This window comes from Emys orbicularis, chromosome 9, assembly GCF_028017835.1.
Source record: "Emys orbicularis isolate rEmyOrb1 chromosome 9, rEmyOrb1.hap1, whole genome shotgun sequence".
In the NCBI taxonomy this organism is placed as follows: Eukaryota; Metazoa; Chordata; order Testudines; family Emydidae; genus Emys; species Emys orbicularis.
The window spans coordinates 12,457,779-12,471,077 of NC_088691.1; the positions used below are offsets into that span (position 1 = coordinate 12,457,779).

The 13,299-nt window shown below is 41.0% G+C and overlaps 1 protein-coding gene across 1 annotated transcript in view; it reads right to left on the minus strand.

Moving 5' to 3' along the window:
* The window catches only part of IL1RAPL2 (interleukin 1 receptor accessory protein like 2), a 524,968-nt gene that overhangs the window by 223,432 nt on the left and 288,237 nt on the right, over positions 1–13,299 (minus strand). The gene's annotated exons all lie outside the window — the stretch shown is intronic.

A 13,299-nucleotide genomic window follows, 5' to 3' on the forward strand; every position in this document is an offset into this window, starting at 1 on the left:
ATGAAGCACTCACATGGGATGAGATCGAGGACATGCATTCCATTCCACACGTTAAGAGTGAATGTCAAATGCGGAGCATGAATTGAAAATTTTCCAAGGCAGGGGAGAAGGGTGAAAGCTGTTCAAAGGGAAGGGAAAAGGGTGTTCTGGGGTATCCTTGCCTGGGGGCATTTTTGATACCACGTATGATTGGATATATTCAGATACATTCCTAAAGGAGAAAAGTATTCTTTAAAAGGAGACACAGAAATAAAAAGTTATCCCTGGAAGGGATGGGCTAGCAGCTGTTTCCAAGGATGAGGAATAAACTCCACATGCAGAGAATTCTTCCCATTCCCTTCAGCACTTACAGTGCAAATATGTAACACTCAAAATCGGGAAGGACAATGCAAGCCCGTCTCATCCCTTCACAGAGTTCTTACCTTAAAATGCTTTGCGATCTGTCTTATCAGGAAAATTTACTAGTAGCTTTAAGGTTTTTTTGAAATATTTTCTGCCTTAACCATGACAACAAACAGCCTAACTCATGCTTGAAATAAGATTAAATTAATGTGCAGATCCCAGCAGTTCTCACTGGCAAAGATCACAGAAGGAAAACAACGCAGGGCACCTACCAGCTCACAGGAATTAGGTGAAATTATTAGAGCTGGTCGAAAACTGGAATTTTTGTTCCCATGGGAAAATCTGACATCTCAAAATAGGCTTTTGTTCTGAATCAGCACAAAAAGCTGAAATGTCAAAGTTTTCTGTGAAACAAAAATTCTGAATTTTTTCTATTAAAACAATTGAAATATTTTAATAATGTTGAAACATAATAGAAATTTAAAATAATATATATTAGAAGCAAGGGGAAAACCAAGAACAGGGTCAGCCCATTACTCAGTGGGGGGGGGGGGAGACAATAACAGAATTGTAGAAATGGCAGAAGTGCTAAACGACTTTTTTGTTTCAGTTTTCACCAAAAAGGTTAGTAGCGACTGGACGTCTAACATAGTGAATGCTAGTGAAAATGAGGTAGGATCTGAAGCTAAAAAACGGAAAGAACAAGATAAAAATTACTTAGACAAGTTAGATGTCTTCAAGTCACCAGGGCTTGATGAAATGCATCCTAGAATACTCAAGGAGCTGACTGAGGAGATATCTGAGCCATTATCAATTATCTCTGAAAACTCATGGAAGATGGGAGAGATTTCAGAGGATTGGAAGAAGGCAAATATAGTGGAATAATAACAACCCAGGGAATTATAGACCAGTCAGCTTAACCTCAGTACCCGGAAAGATAGTGGAACAATCAACTTGCAAATACCTAGAAGATAGTAAGATGGTAAGTAACAGCCAACATGGATTTGTCAAGAACAAATCATGTCAAACCAACCTAACAGCTTTCATTGACAGGGTAACAAGCCTTGTGGATGGGGGGAAGCAGTAGATGTGATATATCTTGACTTTTGTAAGGCTTTTGATACAGTCTTGCATGACCTTCTCATAAACAAACTAGGGAAATACAACCTAGATGGAGTTACTATAAGGTGGGTGCACAGTTGGTTGGAAAACCGTTCCCAGAGTAGTTATCAGTGGTTCACAATCAAGCTGGAAGGGCATATCAAGTGGGGTCCTGCAGGGATCTGTCCTGGGTCTGGTTCTGTTCAATATTTTCATGAATGATAGAGAGTACACTTATAAAGTTTGCAAATGATACCAAGCTGGGAGACTTTGAAAATGCTTTGAAGGCTAGGATTAACATTTAAAATAATCTGGACAAACTGGAGAAATAGTATGAAGTAAATAGGGTGAAATTCAATAAAGACAAATGCAAAAAGTACAATGAGTTGCACACACACAAAATGGGAAATGACTGTCTAGAAAGGAGTACTACAGAAAGAGGTCTGGGGGTTATAGCAGATTACAAGTTAAATATGAGTCAACAGTGTAACCCCACTGTTGCAAAAAAAGCTAACATCATTATGAGATGTATCAGCTGGAGTGTTGTAAGCAAGACACGAGAACTAATTCTTCCGCTCTACTCCACCGTGATTAGGCCTCAGCTGGACTATTGTGTCCAGTTCTGGGCACCACATTTCAGGAAAGATGTGGACAAATTGGAGAAAGTCCAGAGGAGAGCAACAAAAATAATTAAAGGTCTAGAAAACATGACCTATGAGGAAAGATAGAAAAAAGTGGTTTTGTTTAGCCTGGAGAAGAGAAGACAGGTGGGGGGAACATGATAAAAGTTTTCAAGTACATAAAAAATAGCTACAAGCTGGAGGGTGGAAAATTGTTGTTCTTAACCTCAGAGGATAGGACAAGAAGCAATGGGCTTATATTGCAGCAAGGAAGGGTTAGGTTAGACATTAGGGAAAAACTTCCTGTCAGGGTAGTTAAGCACTGGAACAAATTGCCTAGGCAGGTTGTGGTATCTCCGTCATTGGAGGTTTTTAAGAACAGGTGTGCTTTCACTTTATTTGCTTGCAGCCATTTCTACTTTTATTTCTTTTACTTGGCATCACTTAACCTATGTCCTGTTGTTAATACATGTGTTTTATTTTACTATAAACAAACTCAGTGTCTGCAGGGAAAGGTGTATTTACTCCAGTTAAGATAATAAGTGGTAATGTGCTTTTTGTCTCTTTAAAGGTGCAAACCAAGCTTATAATGTCTCTGGGCAGTCCAGAAAAGGGCTGGACACTTCAGAGCAGATGGTTTGGGGAAAATTCAGGACTGCCAGTGTGTTGGGACCATCAAGCTAATAGTAACTGAGGCTGGTGTGCTATAGGCAGGTGGCTGGAATCAGAGCTGCTGATCCAGGAATACAGCACAGACACTCAGGGGTGACCTGCATGCTTGTCTGCTGGCTGCTGGTGTCCAGGTTGTGAGCCATAACAGCAGGGCATTTCAGGCACCCAGGGCTACAGGGCCGGTGGTGAGACAGCCCCTCACTAGCCTGGATTGCACCCCACAATGTGACAGACTTGCCCTCTAGTGATGCACAATTTTTGTCTCCTCCGTGCTTCTACTCTGTATGGAAATGAAGAGATCTGATAAAACCTTGTCTGTTTGGAAAGCACCATCACTGGTCTGGCATATTTCTTCCTTCAGGCTTTGCTGAAGAGGTTGGTTGGTTTGTTCATTTGGTTTTTGGGGTTTTTTTTAATCTGCATAAGCCAGAGAGGTTACCAGTTGCTTTGGTGGAACACCTTTTCCCCTGAAAATAGGGGAACCACATTAGCTATTTTCCAGTCCAACGGAACACAGAAACGCCACATCCAAAGTTCCCCATGAAGCAGATCAAGTTGTAAGCATTACATCATCCAGACAATCTGTCATTGGCAGAATAGGACATAATTACTTAGCAACCTTGACGGTACCACCCCCGAGTTTACAGATTCATTAAAAATTATCGCTAAGGGGCTTGCAATTTCTCGTGCCAGTTCCTTCAATATTCTCGGATGAAGATCATCCGGTCCGCCCGATTTAGTCCCATTTAGCTGGTCAAGTTTGGCTTCCACCTCTGATACTGTAATGTCAATCGCCCCTCCTTTATTCCCCTCTGTCCTGCTCCCTCTATTCCTAAGCCCTTCATTAGCCTTATTAAAGACCGACACAAAATATTCATTTAGATATTGTGCCATGCCTAGATTATCCTTAATCTCCACTCCATCTACATTCTTCAGCGGTCCCACTTCCTCTTTCTTTGTTTTCTTCCTATTTATATGGCTATAAAACCTCTTACTATTGGATTTAATTCCCCTCGCGAGGTCCAACTCTACACGGCTTTTGGCCTTTCTCACTGCATCCCTACATGCTCTGACCTCAATAAGGTAGGTTTCCTTGCTGATCTCTCCCCTCTTCCATTCTTTGTACGCTTTCTGTTTTTTCTTAATCGCCCCTTTGAGACGCCCGCTCATCCAGCTAGGTCTAATTCTCCTGCCTACTAACCGTTTTCCCTTTCTCGGGTTTTGTTCAAGATGGTTTCTCTCACCAGTCATTCTTCTTCCCAGCCCTGGCTGTATTTCCCTTAGTCAGGACCTTCCACAGAAGCACAAGGTGCTGACTTCCTTTGTCCTCCTAGGTGAAAGATCTTTGCCTATGCAGGTTTCTCACCTATATTCAGTTCCCAGAGACTTCAATCCCTCCTTGCTTAAAGGACCCATCTTTCTAAGCTTGCGAGAGCTCTGGCCTTTTGTGACCCACTAAGTGATGGATGCCAAAATGGCCCTTTGTCTCCGCTTCTCTCTCTCAAAGTTCAATGACCTTGTTTCAAGAGGCAGGATGACCTCATGCTGTTCTTCCCTCCCTGTAAAAAGCAACGAAGAGTCCTGTGGCACCTTAAAGACTAACAGATGTATTGGAGCATAAGCTTTTGAAGTGGGCATTCACCCACGAAAGCTTATGCTCCAATACATCTGTTAGTCTTTAAGGTGCCACAGGACTCTTTGTTGCTTTTTACAGATCCAGACTAACACGGCTACCCCTCGGATACTTCCCTCCCTGTGGTCTTCCTATCTCCCTGTTGATTTGAATGTAAATTGGGCTTCCACTGTTTTTGGGCACAACCTTGTATAATTTCATTAGTGATAGGTTCAGAGCTGTCTGGGTAAAACCTGTTTCTCCCTTTGTTTGGTCAAAGACTATGAAGCATAATATCAATGAATATCCATAATTCCTTATATAGTGTTAATACATACATTTCACGATGATCTTCATCACAGTGTGTCACAGGCTTACTTAAAACATCTCACTTGTTACATATTGTATACAATATAACTGTATTATAAATCAGTTGATTAAATTGCTTATCTCTCAAAGTTCAGATCCCCTGTCTTCATAGCGCAGATAAAGTTTCTCTTCCCTGCTGGGATGTAGATGCCCATCTGTCTCCTCCCCCGCTTATTAGCTTGATAACTTTGTTTACCTAATATGTAAATGGACCTTAATTGTCTCTGCCTGATGACCGGGCTGATCAGACAAACAAATACACATTCCTTTGACTAGTGCAGACCTGTTTACCAAGGCCCCATGACATGCCTGCTTTAAACACATTTTAGTCATAATTCCAGCACATATCTATAACTTTTAATATACCCAGTACATACCTCACACAGGAATAACCAAGAATACCCAAGAAAACCCCTGTACATACCTCACACAAGAAAATTAATGATCAGTGAGTTATTAGATTTCCAGTGATATTTTACCTGCTACTTTGTCGATACAGATTATGACAACAGTGCAACCACGCCCCCACTCCACCCCTTCCCCAAATCCCCCGCTCTGCTCCGCCCCTAGCCCCGCCCCCACTCCGCTGACGACTGCAGCAGGGCCGGGCCTGCACTCACCGGCAGCGGTAAGTGCAGCGACCCGGCCCCAACTGTGCTGCGAGTGAGTGCTCGGGGGTGGTTCCCCCTTGCCCTCCAAGCCAGCCCCACCCCCTACCCCATGGAGGCCTGCCCCCCCATCGTGGGGTGGGGGCTGCCTAAGGACCCAGAATAGCTAGGGACAGCCCTACTGACAAAAGCTGCTTAGACACAATAAGGAATTACAAATGGGCTTCCATGTCACAGAGTCCTCAGCATCAGAACAGGCTAATGGGAGACAAGAGAAGAGGAGAAGATACAGGGCTGTTCTCTGGTATATAGTAGAATTGCGGAGGTGGTTTGGGACCAGACCAGTACAACACAACAATTATTGCTAAACAGAAGGAATGTTACCCACATTTTTTTCTGCATCATACCCAGTAAACTGCATTTGCTTTGTCAAATCCTGTGACCCTCTGACACAACAGCAGGTGTCATTTAAAAACTAAGAAATGTAATGAGATTTAAAAAAGTTTAAGCAAAAAAAACCCATGAGTGAACAGTGAATTCAGGCAGAATCATTTCATTCATGTTATCATGTGGAATAATTTGTCATGTAAGATGGTCAAAGCAAATATTGTTGTAGAAATGGCTTTTGGAAACAACTGAGCATTTTAATGGGGGATAAAAAGAGTCCGATGGAGACAGAGACAGAGCTGGGGTTAAAATAAACTCAGAGGAAAAGTTTGTTGGGCAAAGTGGTCTTTTCCTGCCCAGTAATTTCTTATGTCATTATAATTTATCACTGGCAGCTTATAACGGCAGTTAAATGGTTGCTTTCTGCTGTCAAATGGGGAAATAATTCATCAATTCAAGTTCATAAATCATGTATTGGTACAGGGAGTACATTATACAACTCAAAATCTCCTCCCTTAACATAATAGTTCATGAAAGAGCCTGTTGCAGACAGAGGTCAGAGGCATCTCAGTGAAGATTCAGGTACCACCAAACACAAAAGTGCTTGCTGACCTTCAGGAAAAGTGGATATTCTTTTCCTCATGATAATGGTACTGCGAGAGATGCTATGTCCTTTGCTATGTTACAATATCATCTACACGATATATTACTTACAAAGAGGTGCATGATATATTACTTACCAAGGGCTGTGCCTATTTTAACAGTACCAAAAATATATACCTCCTGTTTTTTCAACCTTATTCCAAACACATAACCTCATGAATCGTTTTCCAACACAGCAGGCTGGCAGGCACACATGGAAAAAGTGGAGAAGCTACAGGGAAGTGTAACAGGTATATTTTTAAATTGCACATCGCTCACCCTAAAGCCATCAAAACATTGCTATAAAATCAGAGACTGAAGTGGATCCAGGAAAAAAAGAGAGAAGTTCAGGTTGGCTGAATTTTATTTCAAATATAGTTTATGTTAAAGTGCTTTTATTACTTGAATAACGTATTTGAATGTTAATAGATCCATCTGTATTCCAGATGTAATTTTGACATTACTGGGTATCTATCAATTAATTCTAGTGCATTTATTTGACACTATATGGGCAAATTCTAATTTTATACTCCAATTAAACTTTGGGGGCTTTTGGAAGATCTTTAGGTTTTAGAAACTTCAGAGATCAGAAATGTTTATATATAAGACATTTACTAATTCCCCTCTTCATCCACGATAAAGCTACCAACAAACAATGCAGGAATGCATAAATATGACTTGCATATATTCTCAGGGTACTTTATGTGAGCACATTATAAATGGTAAGAGATGATGCTAGAGAGACCTTGGGCCAAATTGAATTCAGTGGAACTTCTTCCATGAATAAGGCTAGCAATATTTGGTCCAGCTCCATCTGAAGAATATAATGAAACTAAGGAGAACTAATGATGGAAATAGCTGAGGTTTGCTGACAAATTACTATTATTAAAACCAATGCACACGGAAATGCAGAGATTTATGTACTGCTAATTGGAGTTATGTGTTTACAACAAGGGAACATAACTCAATATTAAGTCCTTCTAAGTACATAGTGTCAAAAATATTTTTGGAATGCATTCTAGGTTGTAGGCGTTCCCCCCCCCCCCCCCCAATAGTCCTGCAAAGAGCTAAAAACCTCGGACATGTTTTATCATCCTAATTGCCCTCTCCTAGAACTTTGCCAATTTGTCAATACCCTTTCCATAAGATGACTTCCATAAATTGTGTGCAGTGCTCCAGGTATGGTCTCACAAGCCCTTTCTGTAATGCCATTATGACCTATTTTGATTTGTGCTCTATTTTTCTATTAATACAGCTGAGATTCCATTTGCTTTCTCCACTGCAGCCAGACATTGCAGTGATGGCTTTAAGCTTCTGTCCATCATCACTCCAGAGCTTTTTTCTTACCAATATCTTGTAGTAGGTGATCTTGCATGACTGGTTTATGACCAGAGCTATCCATAAGGAAGTAACCAGAGAGTAAAAACACCCCTTCTACTCATAGATAGCTACCCAGACCTTGAGTCTGGGCCCAGAGGAGTAGGTAGGGTCAGGAGTAAGAAGGAACAGTTCCCTGTGCTCCCCTGAGCTGAGGGAGTGCAGTGGGGGACAGGATGTGTGGGTGTAAGTGGGGGGTTCTTTCACTTTTCCCCCTTACTCAGTGGTTCTTCATGCAATCACATCTTAAATATTGTTGCTGCAGTAGCCTCTATACCCTGATTATCCTTTCTTAGTGCACATATAAAATTAAAATATTGCTACTGGCTCTTTTAATTTTGTCTAACTTTTCTATGATATAGGATCTTTCCTTCCTGGTACCTCCTCTGCTTTTAGTTACTCTGATCTCAGTTTCTGCCACTTTGGATGCTCGCAGTACATCTGCATATGACCGCTATTGTTATTTCATATTTTTATTACAGTAGCTCCAAGAGCCAAATGTATTATGTTTCTATACCAAGGACCATTGTGCTAGGTGCTATGCAAAGCAGAACTGGTCGGGAATTTTTTGTTGGAAAATGGTGATTCGTCAAAGTTGAAACTTATCACAAGAAAGGGTTGGTTTCAACTAAACTTTCCTTGGGAAGGTTTCTCAGGTCCAGGATAGAATTTCTGGTCAAAACCAGAGAGACAGAGACAGAGACAAAGAGAGAGAGGGGGGGGAGAGAGAGGCTGTTACACTCTAATGCACTCCAGAACAGCAATCCCAACATAAAAACCCCAGTCATCACAGAGGCCCACCTCAAAACAGCCAACAGCCCAGGTGAGTACCTTCATCACTGGAACGTGAGAGACCCAGGTCTCTGCTCTGCCAGCATCTCTCTCTGCTTTTTTGCAAAAAAGTTTAGAAAAAGCTTTCTGTTTCGTCCCGATGCAGAATGGAAACATTGTTGAAATCCTGAACATTTTAGAGGGACAGGGAAACAGTTTCCCATTCATCTCTAAGGAAAGCACATGTTGTGCCCAGATCTAATATAAACACATGTAAAGACAAGAGAACCCGAGAACTTGTAATCTAAGATGCCAACCAGCCGCCAAGAAAAAAACTGATATTTTTATTCAACATGGATGATCCAGTTCAGATAAGATAAAACCCAACAAGATCCCTCATCCACAACTACAGGTATCCCTACCATTGGGTCTCCATGGACCACAATCAGATGATCTTCTTGGTTCCATTGCTGATGTTAGCATCTCAGATGTTAGCTGAGACACAAAATGCCTCTGTCTATTTTCTTCTGGCCAGTAAGCTGCAGCTGTTTATCGTTCACTTGTCACAGTTATCTATGCCTTGATCATTTCCAGGATGTATTCTCAAAATACCCTCTACTGGGAGCTGTTCCTGAAGATTATTTGGACATCTCAGCTAACACAGACTGTAGCCATGTGCTTGTTAAGTGTAGCAACCTGGGAATGAAATAGTGCAATATTCTTTTGCTATTCCCGGGCAGAGCAAGACAAGGGAGGATCAGAAATCTCAGCAATATCTGTTCTCAGAAGATTACAAGAGCAATTTTTGGAATAAAGAGGTTTGAATAAATTTTCATAAAGCAAACCTCTTTGAATTTCTGGATGCCTCTAAACTTTTAGGCACATAGCTCTTAACCTATACACAGTAAGGGCTACCTGTTTTTTGTTCTCATTCTCAGTACTGACTCTGAATAACCAGAGTAAGGTGGGCATCACTGCATCAAATATGGCCTCCAGGGCATACTGCCTTCTGGGGTTGCTACACCCACCACTAATTCACCACCAAGGTCGGTCTGTGCTCTGCATACTGCCGGCCTGTCATAGAAATGTCCATGGCTATAAACAGGGAAGATATAAATTAAAATAACTACAACATTCACTAAAGTAGACAACACTTTAAATTGCAGATGAGCAGATGTAAAGGATAACAATCTAAGTTAAATCTCTTCTCTCTGCACAGCACTACAGAGCTCCCAGGTGTTGCCTATTTTAATGTCAGGCTAACCCTTTACTCTAATAAAGAATTCCAGTTCACCATGTCCTCCAGATAAGGCCACCAGAGTGTTACAGTTCTGAATCTGTATTGTCAAAAAAGCCTGTGTGCTTGTGATTTCAAAATGCCAGTTTAGGCATGTTGAAAAGCATCAGCAGTAGAATCAGCATTAGAAATACCCTGCAGAGGAAAAAGCATTTGAAAGCAGTAGGTAAGATTTCTTTCTCCACATCTGCAGTATACACCAACAGTGAAAATTCTATTATGGCTTTGCTTCTAACAGCTATTGCTTTTCTAGTTAGCCTTCAGCCGTATTTACTAACTGTAATTTACATGCAGCAGCAGGTCTGTCAGTCTGAGCTCAGGTTCTGCCCTTGCCCCTCATAGCATAGTAAATCTATTTTGATGGAAACTCAACTGGATTCCAGAATTCACTTCCAGGAAGTGAGATAATGCTGCCCACTGCATCAACCAGTGGGTGGACTACTACAGCCAGCAGCAACCTGTTTCCTAAATGCCTGTCTCTTACAAGTCACTGTTGATTACAGATGGCCTTCAGAACAGGTGAAGTGGTAGGAAAGCAGGCTAGAGAACTGGTGGCAAAAGACATGTTCTTGGTCTGACTGAGGCAAATTTCTTCCATTTGTATACCAAGGATTTACTGGAGGTTATTCTTGTCCTTCACTACAACATCTATGAAATCAGGATCAGAGAACCTGCCTGATCGTCAGCCTGACTGAGCCAAATGGCCTTTCAAAGGGAGAGTTGACTATTTGCTGCTGTGAAGAGGTTTCCATTAACTTGGCAGATAAGATTGCCCAGATCCATGACAGACTGTCCTATTCCACTAATATAACGTCAGTCCAGCAGGCAGCAAATGCACTGTCCTTTCTAGATGAATTGTACCTGGTTTTGCTGAAGAAAATTTTAGATTTACTGCATGGCCTTCACAGAATTACCTGCAAAATGGACTCTTGTCCTTTATCGTCAGTGAAAAACAGTAGGGAAATCTGAACTCCGTTATCAATTTTAGTGGCCACATCACTTAATCATTAGTCAGGTTTCTATTTCATCTTTGTATTCACTCCAAAATATATTTCATGGGAGGCGCAATACAAATTAACCAATACCCAAATTAGTCACAGAGGAAGAAGCATGTTTGCCGGACACTATACTAATACACATATTTTTCTTCAGTCTCCTGGGACAACACGTATAGCCACACTTCAGCGTCTTCCAATTATTGCCTACCATGCACCTACTCTCAAGCTTTGGTTTGCTCTGCCTGTAGAATCGGCACTTTGCAGAGCAGTCATGGGCACAGACAAATAAACCACTGTCATATTGTTGAAAGATTTTTCCTATGAACGGATACATAAAACCAGTGCGCATCTCGATACCTCAAAGCTATTTGCATATCAAATCATGAACGGAAAACAGAAAAAATGAGTTTTTCTGCAGCACCAAACCATTACGTATCCGGCATCACTGATTTTGCATGTACTCAGTTGAAGTCATTGCTATTATTCATCTAGACAGGTTGCCATTCATACAAATTTGGCAGTGCATTTCAAATATAATATTCTATAGAGATGGATCCAGGCCAAAAACCCATTCAGATCTGGGTCTCGACCCCACTTAAAATTAGGGTTTGAAGTTATAGGTAAAGCCCAAATATATTTATAAATTCATATAAATTGAGATCACTTTTGCTTTGCTGCTATGTTCACAATGCTGATTATTAAGGAATAATGGATTGCTTGTTGTAAATTGAGGAGAATATACAAATTGCACATCAAATTGCAAGGATAACAATCCCTTGCTTCTCAAGCCTTCTGCAAACAGGAATGGTATCATGTCCCTTACTTACAATTCTTAATACTTCAGGTCATAAATCCTTTTATCCAAACAAATAATGAGAGCAAATATTACAATAGGTGAAGGGGAAATAAATTAAAACCTAAAATACTGCACATACTGTATAATGCGTAGATAATGAATAGCTAACAAGGTCTTGCAGATGCTAGAGGGGATGGAGAGAGCTGACAATTCTGTAAGGTAAAGAACATCCACCATGTGGAATTGATATAGATGCATTTACCTTTATTAGTCACATTTAGTTAGTATTCTGACTGAAGACCAGCATGCTACCTGGTATAGCAACTGCTTCCAAGAAAGGTCATGTGTTTACATTTGATAGCTTTTGGTTCAGATTGGTCAAACTGATGATGGTACAGAGATCTGTCCATGGGCAAAAGCAGACTACAAATAATCATATAGTATATGATTTTGACATCTAGTGAAAAAGATTAATTTCAAATAAGGGGCAATGATAACTAATGGGAAATTCATATGTATAAATCATAGTATCTTCTTAAAGTCATAATTTGAACAATGTTATTTTGAAAGCATGTTAGAAATAGCATATGGACTAAACGGAGCCTTGTGTAAGCAGGTGCAATTCTACTGATTTTGCCATTATTTATACCGAGACTGACTCTGCTCTAGATAGTTCTAAACAGTTGCTCAAAAGTTATTGTGTGAAGAACTGGAAGAAAACAATGATTTCAGATGCTTGCTGATGGCAAAATAATGATGACAGGTACATTATCTAAAAAGGGAAATGCAAAGGATTCAGGAATGAATGGGTATATAATGCTGTCCTACTCTTTCATTCCTGTCCTTACAATCTCTCCTGTGAACACAGACGCACGGCACAATACATGGAAACTACATAGTGAAAGCTTTCTATTATAATATTGCTTTTTAATTTGATTCTCGGAATAGGTGTCCTGAAGTCCTCACTGAAGACCAGACCTACAACAGAGAATCTGATTACCAGAAACGGATCAGAAGATAAAAAGCATGGAACAATTGTGTACTTGGAACCATAAAGCAGGTACTCATGCTGACCCTTTTAACTCTCTCTCTTTCTCTGGGGCAACATCTTAACTTCTAATTCTTTTATTTGCAATTGCAGCCAACGTTCCTCCTATTCACCATTAGAGAAGGGCCCAAGCCACGCAGTCCAGATCTGGGCCTGAACTCCTCCGAAGTTTTGGGGTGCCTGGACCTAGGTTTTAGTTTTGGCCCTTTTGTGCCTTTTTATCTTTACGCAACCTATGGATGTTTCATCTGGGGCCTGATCTGAATTTCCCATTTGGGGTCTCTTGGGTTCTACCTGTAGTTCAGTTGCTGTGTGAAGCCATAAGAACATAAGAATGGCCATACTGGGTCAGATCAAAGGTCCATCCAGCCCAGTATCCTGTCTGCCGACCGTGGCCAATGCCAGATGCCCCAGAGGGAGTGAACTTAACAGGTAACGATCAAGTGATCTCTCTCCTACCATCCATCTCCACCCTCTGACAAACAGAGGCTAGGGACACCATTTCTTACCCATCCTGGCTAATAGCCATTAATGGACTTAACCTCCATGAATTTATCTAGTTCTCTTTTAAACCCTGTTATAGTTCTAGCTTTCACAACCTCCTCAGGCAAGGAGTTCCACAGGTTGACTGTGTGCTGTGTGAAGAAGAATCTTCCCTT